Genomic DNA, 11,788 nt, shown 5'->3' with positions numbered 1-11,788 from the left:
TGAATGATTCCTCTTCCGAGAAGTCCCCTTTGTTGTCTCTTCCTTTAGCACCCCCCCCACCCCACCTCCCACCCCAGCCCCCACCCCACCTGCCACCCCACCTCCCACCACACCTGGCCTTCCCTTGACTTGCTCTTTTGCATTTGAGACACAGTTATTTCCTGACTGCATTTTTTTCTATTACATGTTTGTTCTGAGCTCTGGTCGGGCAAGCTGTGACTGAAATTGTTTCCTGGCTGCTGATTCACTGGTTTGCTCCATCCTTTGGAGTGGGGGACCCTCTGGATTCCAGACCACGTGGCTCCCTGTCTCACTGGTACTTTTGGTTTCAGCGGGTTGTTGGTCCTGACACCACCAGACACCCCTGAATCTTTCCCCATCTTTTCAGAGATCATTCACTGATATACTGAGTTATTATGCAGTTCTGGATAAATCATTTAACCTTTCTCTTTCTGGGGTTTTGTTTTTGTTTTTAGTTTTAAGTTTTCCCAGTTTACAAATAAGAGTCTAGATAAGCCAAAGACTGCCCTCACAGGGCTTGTGAGAATTAAGTGAAATAAAGCATGTAAAAACACTTTGTTAAGTGCAAAGTGCTAAACTAATATATTATTTTATTGCAATGCTTTTACTCAAATACATAATTCCTGGATGTAATTTTCTTTGTAAGGGGCTTTGTGATTTGAAAGTATTGACTGAAAGGGCACCTAGGTGGCTTAGTTGGTTAAGCGTCCAACTCCTGATTTCAGCTTAGGTCATGATCTCACAGTTGGTGAGTTTGAGCCCTTCATCGGGGTCCATGCTGAGATTCTCTCTCTGTCTCCACCTCTCTCTCTGTCCCTCCCCCACACATGCTGTCTCTCTCCCTGTCAAAATAAATAAATAAACTTAAAAAATTAGTTTCTTGTTTTTTTTAAAAAAACGTATTGACTGAAAATTTGATAGACTAATGTGTAGGTAAGAGGGAAAATAATGATAGCTATTGTCATTGAATATATACCATATTCCAAATACTGTGTTGGCTCTCTAGATGTTACCTAATTTAATCTTCATATCTTCTCTGCAAGGTAGGTATTATCATTTCCATTTTACAGTTGAAGAAACAGTCTCAGAGACTTCAAGTAACTTGTTCACTTCTGTGTTTTTCCAGAGCTGTGATGCTCAGTACAAGCCCTCCTTGAGATACTGATATGCTCCACTAGGTTTTGCCTCTTTGCTAGTCCCACCATGCCAATCTGATTCTACTTTATGTACTTCCTGCCCCATGACAATTGTGGTGTATTAGGCAGATCTCCAAGATAACTTCCAAAGATCCCTTCCTCCTGATAATCATGCCCTTCTAAAATCTTCCTCTTGAGTGTGTGCTGGACTTAATGACTTGCTTCTAATGAATAGAATATAACAAAGGTGATGGTATGTCACTTCTGAAATTGGTTGACAAGCATCTGTGACTTCTGTCTTGTTGGCATTCTCTTGCTGTCTCTTGCTTGTTCATTTTGATGAAAGAAGCTGCCATATTGTGAGCTGCTCCATTGAAAGGCCCTGTGGTAGAGAATTGATAGCAATCTTCAGCCAACAGTTACCAAAAACCTGAATCCTGCCAACAACCAGTGAGTGAGCTTGGAATCAGATTACATCCCTCTTGAACTGGAGACTCAGCTGACATCTTGAGAGACTATAGATTCAGCTGACACCTTGATTATGTACTGTGAGTGATACTGAGCTGGAGAACTCAGCTAAATTATGCCTGGAGTCCTAAGCCACAAAATTGAGAGATAATAAATGTTGTTGTTGTTGTTTAACTACTATATTTTGGGGTCATTTGTTACACAGCAATAGATAACCAGTACCTATGTTATATATGAAAAGCATTCTTGATAGGGATCTGTTGTACGACTAGTGAATGAGGAAATTAACTCCAACATGCTCAGCTTTTTCACCTTATAAGCAATACTTAATAAGAGCTGAGATTGGAATTCATGTCACTCTAAGTTCAAGGCGTCACCTTTTATGCCATGCTGCTGGAAGGCATGTGCATTTATATAAGGGCCTTTGGTGCGGGGTGAAGGTGGTAGGCTGATGTTTTGGTGCCCATGTACAAATGAAAACGGATAGAAATTTTATACCTGAAGATAGACTGGTAGGGAGAGTTTGGGATGCTAGAGAGCTCCTCAAATATTGTCAGATAATTTAATCCTGCTCCACTTGGATAGCAACCACTTTTACTTAAAGCAGAGGTCAAAATTCTTCTGCAAAGAGTCAGATAGTAAATAATTTAGACATTGTAGGCCATTTTGGGTCTGTTGCATATTCTTTTTTGTATTTTTTATAAACCTTTAAAAATGCAAATGTATTCTTAGCTGAGAGGCCTTACAAAAACAAGCCATGAGTCACATTTATCCCAGGCTATAGTTTGTCACCCCCGACCACAGTCAAGGTAGTCCTTGAAGAGCACAGATTGATCTAAGTATGGTTCCCTATGGGATTTCCAGAGGGAATTAGGCCCTAATGTCCTAGGGCATTCATTGTAGGTAATCAATCAACTTCTTTTCTGTGAAAGCAGGATGGTATTTACTGTGTACACACTTGAGATAATTGACTAAATAATCACTCAGAATGTTTTGTGTTCTGTGGTTCAGATGACAAACCCTGATAGAAAAAGTCTAGTAGCATAGTTGCTCACACACTTATTCATTCAACAATCATTAAATCAACACTAACTGTGTGCTCAGTGTTGTGTTATGTGACAACAGAGCTAACTGAAATGTGGACTTTTCATTTACCTCAAAAACATCACATTGAAGGAACAACAAGAAATTACGAAAACAACTTAATTTCTGAAGTTATGCTCAGCTAGAAACAATGTGATGATCCTAATAACTGTTTTTTTTTTCACTAGAATGATATCCTTGCTATAAAATAAGAGCATTCCTTTTTCTTCTTAGGCCTGTGATCTGTGCTATGCAAACCTATTGATTTGTTTGTTTGAGAATTGTTTGTTGTTTGAGAATTAAGACTCCCTAGGGTTCTATGTCCTCAGATAAGTTTGGATCAATCCTTGCTTGCCACTATGTGACTACGGGAAATTACTTAACATTTTTGAGACACTGTTGCACCATAAAATGGAGAAAATAATAATACCTACTTCAACAAGTTGTTATGTAAATTTAAATGAGAAGCATAAGGCCCTCAGGGATAATGCTTAATAAGTAGCAAAAGCTGAACAGAATTAACTATTATTATTACTTTCAGGCTAGCTCCCTTGACTTCAGCAGCATCAGATACATACTTTTAATTTTGTTTTTAAGTCAGATCCATATATCACACCCTATTTATTCTCTATGAGATGTACTAATACAGAGGAAACATCTGCAGTTTTGTGTGATTTCATTGGCCCCCTCAGAATGTTGTGCCCAGCTACCGAGAGTAAAAAAAAATACCTATAAGGACTCTACAAATCTTGGAAATGTTCTATTTTAGAAGGATGGTTTGATTTCTTCTCAATGCAGTAAATTGGCTGCGGTAGGTTGGGAAAAGGTGGTAGGCAAACCCTCCCTTCAGCAGATTCCTAATTTTAACTTTTTTCCCTTCCTTTTGAGAGCTTCCTCATGCAGAAAAAGGGCTTGACTCACTTTTCTGGATTCTGAAGTAAGAATATAGAACCAACCCTGAATGACCTGTTACTCTGCACCAGGCTCTTCACACTTAATCCTTACACAGCCCTATGAGATAGAGAATATTTTATTGTTCACAATTTATATGTGAGGAAACTTGAAGCACAGATTGCCTATATAACTTGCCTAAGGTCATAAGGCTGGCCCATCAGTAGTCTGGTTTATTTTTTTAAATTTTATTATTTTTTTAAGTTTATTTATTTTTGGGACAGAGAGAGATAGAGCATGAACGGGGGAGGGGCAGAGAGAGAGGAGACACAGAATCGGAAACAGGCTCCAAGACATCAGCCCAGAGCCTGACGCGGGGCCCGAACTCACGGACCGCGAGATCGTGACCTGGCTGAAGTCGGACGCTTAACCGACTGCGCCACCCAGGCGCCCCAGTAGTCTGGTTTAAATGCAGATGGGTTACTTCAGAGCCTAGCTCTTTTTCTTTTCTTTTTTCTTTTCTTTCCTTTTCTTTTCTTTTCTTTTCTTTTCTTTTCTTTTCTTTTCTTTTCTTTCTTTTTTCTTTTCTTTTCTCTTTTTTTTATTTTTCTTTTCTTTCTTTCTTTTTTTTTTTTTTAGAGACAGAGAGAGAATGAGTGTGTGCACAAGAAGATGAGGGGCAGAGGGAGAGGGAGAGAGAGAATCTTAAACAAGCTCCACACCCAGTGTAGAGCCCAACATGGGCTCAGTCTCACAACCATGATGTCATGATCTGAGCCAAAATCAAGAGTCCAAAGCTTAACCAATTGAGCCACCCAGGCATTCCCAGAGCCTAGCTCTTAATTCCACTGCTGTACTACAGTGGTATACAATAGAAAGATTTTGTGAGTCACATATGAAATTTTAAATTTTCTTGTAGTCATGTTTTAAAAAAGGAAAAAGAAACAGGTATATTTAATTTTAATAATATACTTTAAAATTCACCAATGATGTCTAAAATATTACTATTTCAATTGTAATGAATATAAAATTTTGATTGAGATATTCTATACATTTTTTCATACTTAATATTTGAAATCCAGCGTGTATTTAACTCATCTGTTCATCTCAATTAGGACTAGTTACCTTTTAAGTGCTCAATCGCCACATGTGAATGGTGGCTTCCACATAGAGCACAACTCTGCTACACATTAAGCTAAAGTGACTGGATTTTCTGTTTATATCTCTCTGTTTATATAATCATTTTTTTTTGTTTTTGTCTTGGCATCTTCAAAAATGTAGAGATCTTGAGTACTAAAACTGAAAGTAAATTTTTTTTTAAAAAGGAAGAAAACAGTTGTAATATTGTCATTGTTTTGGGATTTCTAATGATGCCTAGGAAAGCTGATGTTCTTCATTGCCTTCTGTCAGATTTCTGAAATATTTTGAGTTCAACTACATGCCCATTTAAGAACATAAGGCTCATTTACCATATTTCCCCTTTGGCCAAGCAGAAATCTAAAAATAAATTCTTAAGTTGTTAGGTTTGACCTAGCTCTTTATATAAATATCCGTTTGCAGTTGTTGTTTTAGCAAAAGAAAAATCCAATCTCCCAAGTCTTTTGGTTCTAAAAACTTTAGGAAACTGATTTCTTCCCTGAACACTTCCTTCCTCTAAATCACATACAAACTGAAAAGAAAAGGAAGTGAAAATTAGATTTTATTTTATTTTTTCTCAGAAGAGGACAAAAAGACAACCTGCCATCTTAACATACAAGTTCTTTGCCATTTCCCTTCCCACTATCAAATTTTAAGTGATGATTAGTGTATAAAACATCAGTCCGTTAATATGAAGTTTAACCTGTAAGCTGTGCAGATTTTTTTCAGGAGTAAAGTAACATGTCATCTAAGAAGTTTGGAAGTGCCCTGTGGGAAATTACCATGTCACATATACCGCTATTTGGATCCCAGGCAATGTTTCCCCCAGTATTTGATATAAGTAGACAACAACAGACAGGAAGTGTTTGTTGAATTAAATTTATTTTAATTAATTGGAGGAAAGTCAAGAAAAATATGCATACACTATTATACAAGAAAAATGGTTTGTTATTTCAAAATATATTTGTGGAAACAGTAGATATATTTTGATTAGAAAGAAATGACCTATGTGAAAGGAGGATGTAAAGATGTGGTAGAAACTACTAGAACTTGAAAGGGTGACTGGCTTCTAGAGGTTCCTCCTTAAGCCTGTTTTTAAATGAAACTTCAATATGAACATAATGTGAAAACTAAATATAAAATTGAAAGTAGAAGAATATACAGGAAGGTATTTGTACAATTTTGGACAAGGGAAACTAAGTAGTAGGTAGGAAATTTAGAAAGAAAACAGTTATATTTAACCTAGCTATATAGCACATGTATATAGCAGATATTTACATATGTGTGTGTGCCCATATGTATGTGCATACATATTTAATACATACCTTATACAAAGCAATGAATCAGGGCAAAGAATGCACAATTAAAATAACATCCTAGGGGCGCCTGGGTGGCACAGTCGGTTAAGCGTTCGACTTCAGCCAGGTCACGATCTCGCGGTCCGTGAGTTCGAGCCCCGCGAGTTCGAGCCCCGCGTCAGGCTCTGGGCAGATGGCTCGGAGCCTGGATCCTGTTTCCGATTCTGTGTCTCCCTCTCTCTCTGCCCCTCCCCCGTTCATGCTCTGTCTCTCTCTGTCCCAAAAATAAATAAACGTTGAAAAAAAAAATAACATCCTAGATAGATAATACATTACTATTCCTGATATACCAATGTCTACTAAAAAAACAGCAAGTTATAAATAAAGAAAATGGACAGCAATCATTTTCTTCTTTACTAGTGAAACAGGAAAATGCAAAGTACTCAAAAAGTAGATAAAACTTTTCCCCCATCATATATACACATACATACACATGCACGCACATACATACACACACACACACACACACACACACACACACACACACACACGGAAACATCATCATGTGCTAGTGAAGTAGGCCTTCCACATAGCAGCTGGAGTGCACATTGCTAAAGTAAATATAGCAGACTTCACAGAGATTTCTGTTGAACAATGTCTATGGATAACAATGCTAGCTGCCTTTGCTCAAATCATTTTAGCAGACTGTCTCTCACAACTGTGTGTGGGGTAAAGTAGAATTATATTCACTATTAAAGTTATGTGTCCTTATATGTATTTTAAAATTTGAAGTGATATTAACTAGCTTGATAATATGCCTTATGCAGTTAGCTTCAACTGACATTTGGTGACTTCAAATCAGTGTCCCATTTTAGGACATTGATTTGTCGTCATTGAAAAGAACTCGATGCTGACTTTGAAGGTAATTCCAAAAGTGGAGTTTCCAAAAATATTTGGATAATGATAATGTCAATCAAATAAGCTCACAGCCTCTAAAGGTGACTACTTTAACTGAAACAACAGTTATTTGGATGGATAAATTCCGGCATGTTTATAAAAATGAGTAATATTACTTTATAACCAGACTCAAGGCAGAGTAATGAAAAATAGTTGAAGTAATGTAGGTGGGAGTGAGAAAGCTTCCAGCCCTCCTGCTGGTCTTATGGTGAAGCCTCAGTAGTTCTAATGGTTCTCTGCTTGGTTAAATCTCAATTTTCCTGGCCTTGCTCCTTGTTTTTCATTTATTTCTATGCTTACATTTTCAGGCCATCACCTAAATTCTTTTATTAGTTCAGTTTTACCTGATTTCAGAAGATTTTAGACAAAAATGCTCTCTAATTTTATTTGGCTGTCACTCTCTTCTTGAGGTCTTTAATAACAGTTCCTAAGGCAGATAATGTTTTCCAATAAATATTAAAATGAGTATTTTCCCACATTTCCGCTCAGGGCTGCTGTGTTGCATAATTCCAGGGGTTTTTTTCCTTTGTCTTTTTGAATAACCCCACACCACACCATACACACTCGGCTCACAAATGACACTCCCAGGGCCTGTGGGATGCAGCAGTCTTGTCTTAGCTTACCCTTATTTGGTGGGCTTTATGTCTAAATCTTTAAAGCTTCTGGTCTAAAGGGGAACTTCTATATCACAGTTACAACAGAGTTCTAAATATTTTGTCCACAGTACTTTAAAAACAATTATGTCCAATGAGTTTATTTTAAATTAATCATATTTGATATTTTACAGAGGAGTATGCCATTTATAAAATATTAAGGTAGAAGAAGGTGTTACTTATTTTTCAGAAGATATGTCTCCTTGGGCTACATTGAACTGTAGGTGTCTATTATAGGGTCTGTTGAATTCTTCAGTTGTTTGCTTCTAATGAAAACACATACGGTGTTTGGAAGGATTTCTATCCAAATAAAGCCTTTTGATTAGCTATGTTACAGATGGTGTCCAAAAGTATCCATTGTCATTCTCCACACCCCCAGCTTCCCTTGCAGTTCAATTGGCCTAGATGACTGCTTTGTCAATGGACTTTGGACAGAAGAGACTGGTATGGCTTCAGGCCAAAGCTACTAAGTGCCTCAGTTGGCCTCCTCCATCTCTTCCCCACTGCAGTGGCCTGGGAGGCCTGGTGCTCCAGGTGGGCTGCTACAAGTGGGAGGATGCTTCCTGATGGGATTCAGACTGAGATGTGAGCAAAAAAGAAATCTTTAGTGGATTACACTACTTTGATTTGAGAGTCAGTTTGTGGTTATTGTGGTCTAGCCTTGTCTAACTAAAACAATACATATCATGGTTTTAGGGATTATAGAAAAAAATTTATATGTATATTCTGTGTATTCCAATGTAGTATATTCTAATGTAAATATAATTGTATTTTCTTTCTAGATTTCTTATCGATCTTAAGATCTCTCCCTTGACCAAAATTATACAAATATTCTTCTACATATTCTTCCATTTTTATTTTTATAGTTTTTACATTTTCTTCATATTAAGATTTCATTTAAAGCATTCAAGTGTATCTTACACAAGATAACATCTTAGATTGGATGAAATATTTTTGATCATTTGAAAGCATTTTCAGGTCTTATATCACCTTCAGGTTGTTATTATGTGAATCGGTTGTCATTGATCTGTAATTATCTTTGTTGATAGAGTGCCAGGCCATGACCCTTTTAAGTGGCTGCACCAACTTTAAATTTACTTCTTATACTTGTTCTGAACATTATGTCCTGGTTAATTGCCCATCCTTTGGAATTCTGACCCCATTAAATGTTCTTCCATCTTCACCCTCACCTTTCACACTGGACTTTGTCCTCAGCATTGCTTTTCCAGCTATAACTTCTGGATTCCTAGAGCACTGTTTTCAAGATGTGATTCATGGACGATTCATCTTTTTCTTTTTTCTCCTCTGTTGCATGAGGCCTCCACACCCCAGCCTTGGACTAAAAGGCTCTGTGTCTGCATTCAGTGAAACCTCTCATTGCTGAATCTCCTGCTGTGTTTATTTAGGCTCCTCAGTCATTCAACCTTTTGGGGAGAGAGTCAGTCCTCTTAGGTGGTAATGATAACAGAGTACAAAAACCATCATCATTACCTCTTTTCCAAAGTTAAGGTTAAAAACCAACATCATAATACACTTTGAAAATTCTAGGAGTACTTAGATTACTGAGCAATTTTCACAACTATTGGACTTTTCATGGGTCCTGAACTCCCAAGCGAACAGTTTGAAAGATTCTTGTTCATAAGTTTATTATTAACAAATAGGTAACTTTTAACATACCACACATAGTTTTACAGTTTGGTTACAGTTTGTGGTCTGGAAGCCACTAGCTGAAACTCTGAGATCCCATAGGAAATTACTACTTCATAGAGGTAAATTTTTTCCTAGAGGCCAGGATTCATTATATTTTAATGATTTGTCTTTTTGAAGATACCATAGTAGCAGTTTTTTTCTTACTGAAAATAAACTGAAGTTGTACAAAAGAAAATTATAAATGTTCATCAAGAAAAGAATAGTTAAATAAGTTATTTTTATTTGTGTAACGTAATCTCATACAACTATTAAAATAAAAAATAGAAATCCAAGGTTGACACGTGGAAGATTAGCATGAAAAAATGGCAAAAAAAGAGAGCAGAGCACAGTGTTTACTTTGACGTTACAAATCCTAACCATATTCCAGAGTAAGGTTAGCTGTGTAGCTATTTTGAATCCAGGTTGATCGGTGAATATTACTCATTTTGGGGGATGAACTGACAAAGGGGGCAGTGCTGTTGAGGATTCTATTTCCATGAGAATTTGAATACCTTTCCTAGGGTGTCAGGGTTGAATATGTTTATCATTGGTCCAAGTCACTGAGACTCACAATAAATATAGACAAAGGAGGATGAAGAGGGCATGGAACAGGGGTGGCATGTTGCCATTGGGAAGTTCACCAAATAGACATGATGAGAGCCATGGTACCTAAGCTATGTTCAGAGACACTGATAAAAGTTTGGGAAAGGAATGGGAGTAGGCAGAGTAAGCATCTCTAGAGCTCATTTAGAGGTGGCAGAACTGGTGGCAGAACTGGCCTTGCAAGCTCGGGCGACCATCTCAAAACTCTTCATCTTCTCTCACAGACATATTAGGATATGGTTAGGATTATTCTGGATACTGTGATAGGATGCAGAGTAGGCTTATTAACACAATAGTGGGGTTTTTTTTCTATGTGTGTGTTACATGGTCAGAGGGTGGCTTCCCTCTGTGGTCATTTACGAACCAAAGCTCCTTGTATGCTGTATCTTGACCATCTTGCAAGGCATCAAAGTTCATCGCAGCTAACTGACAGAATGAGGAAGAGAAAGCAAGAAGTCACTAGTTTCCTAAAATCTTGGGCCCGGAGGTGATCTGTGACCTCTATTCTCACTCTGTTGGTAAACCAAGTCATATATAGACTCACCTACATGTCAGTGGGGCTGGGAAACATAGTCTTTGTCTGGGTCCAGGTCTCCCAGGGACACATGTTCACTCTGAAAGAGAGGACAATACATTTTCATAGATTAGTAGCTCTTTTTCTCAAGTAGGCAAGAGGGAGAAAGTTTTGAAGAGGAAACTGAATTGGAAGGAGACAGCAGGCATTTCAATTTTGATTAAATGCTTATTGAGCTGCAGAGCTGGCAGAGCCATGCTGGTGGAACCCCTGAGACAGAAGATGAGGGAGAAATTGGGAGATCTTGATATATATATACACCACAGTTAGGGGGCTAAATGTGAATGTGAAGACTGTTGTCTTTTTCTAACCTGGTGATTTCATCAGGCAGAAACCTCACTGAAGCAACTGAATCATGAAGTGTGTGGCATCCTTGGTTTTGGATACATGGGAAGAAAATGGGGAAATGCTCCTAATCCATCAGAGGGCCCATGCAGCCACCTCAGGAGTTCCTTTGGCTCTGTAAGAAGGTACATAGAGGTTGGAGAAGAGTCAGCGACATGGAGCTGCTCAGGCAGCTGCTGGCCAGGCAAGAGGATTCCCCACTCAGATAGAAGTCTGAAGACAAAGATTGCTGGTGTAGCCAAAAGGGGGATATGGTTGACCCTTTCTGGAAGTTTCCTTAGTAAAGGAAGATATCAAGCTGAAGATGAAGAGTACCCCTAAGAAATCATGCACAGCATCTCTTCAGAAGCCATCATGTTGATAGAGACTTCAAAGAGTAGATTTGAGGGTTACCTTCTCCCATTAACAAGCAACCAACTATGCTGAACCCCAGCCATTTTTCTCTATTTCTTCTTCCCATATGACAGTTCATAGGAAAATAGTTGGGAGGAGTAAAAGACAAGACCATGCCTCTTAAGAACTACAGATCCCACAGGCCAAAGACTGAACCTGACCTGTGGGGAAGGGAAAATATGAGTAGAATTTTAAGTGAGAAGAACTGAATGATGCTCTTTTACTATCTGAAAGGGACCAGAAAGCTACAAGGATTTTCTAGAGATACATGGGCTTAAAGAGGAAATTGTATAGATTATGGTTAGATACAATAATAGGAAAGAAACAAAACAAAATAAAAACACCTCCCCTCAAAACCGGCATGTTATGTATGTCCCTATCAAGACCAGACTTGTTGAGTGAACTGGTTTCGTAAACACATAGGTGTAAAAGCTGGAAGTGAGGCTAGAACACACCATTCTCCTGCTGGAATTTGCACTGATTGACTCATAAGGGGCTCATTAATTAACTCATATCTGCCAACACATGTTTACCATGGGG

At 38.1% G+C, this 11,788-nt stretch overlaps 1 long non-coding RNA gene across 1 annotated transcript; it reads right to left on the bottom strand.

Annotated features, from left to right (window-relative positions):
- Positions 1-7,269: 7,269 nt before the first annotated feature.
- LOC113598807 (uncharacterized) lies at positions 7,270-11,094 on the bottom strand. Its single transcript, XR_003419535.2, has 4 exons — positions 10,822-11,094; positions 10,481-10,550; positions 8,835-10,362; positions 7,270-8,222 (listed from the first exon to the last, which is right to left on the bottom strand). It is a non-coding gene; the product is annotated as an uncharacterized LOC113598807 (long non-coding RNA).
- Between the last annotated feature and the right edge of the window lie 694 nt (positions 11,095-11,788).

Source organism: Acinonyx jubatus, chromosome B2 (assembly GCF_027475565.1).
Source record: "Acinonyx jubatus isolate Ajub_Pintada_27869175 chromosome B2, VMU_Ajub_asm_v1.0, whole genome shotgun sequence".
In the NCBI taxonomy this organism is placed as follows: Eukaryota; Metazoa; Chordata; class Mammalia; order Carnivora; family Felidae; genus Acinonyx; species Acinonyx jubatus.
The sequence above is the reverse complement of the archived record's forward strand: the minus strand, read 5'-3'. Positions and strand labels throughout refer to the sequence as shown.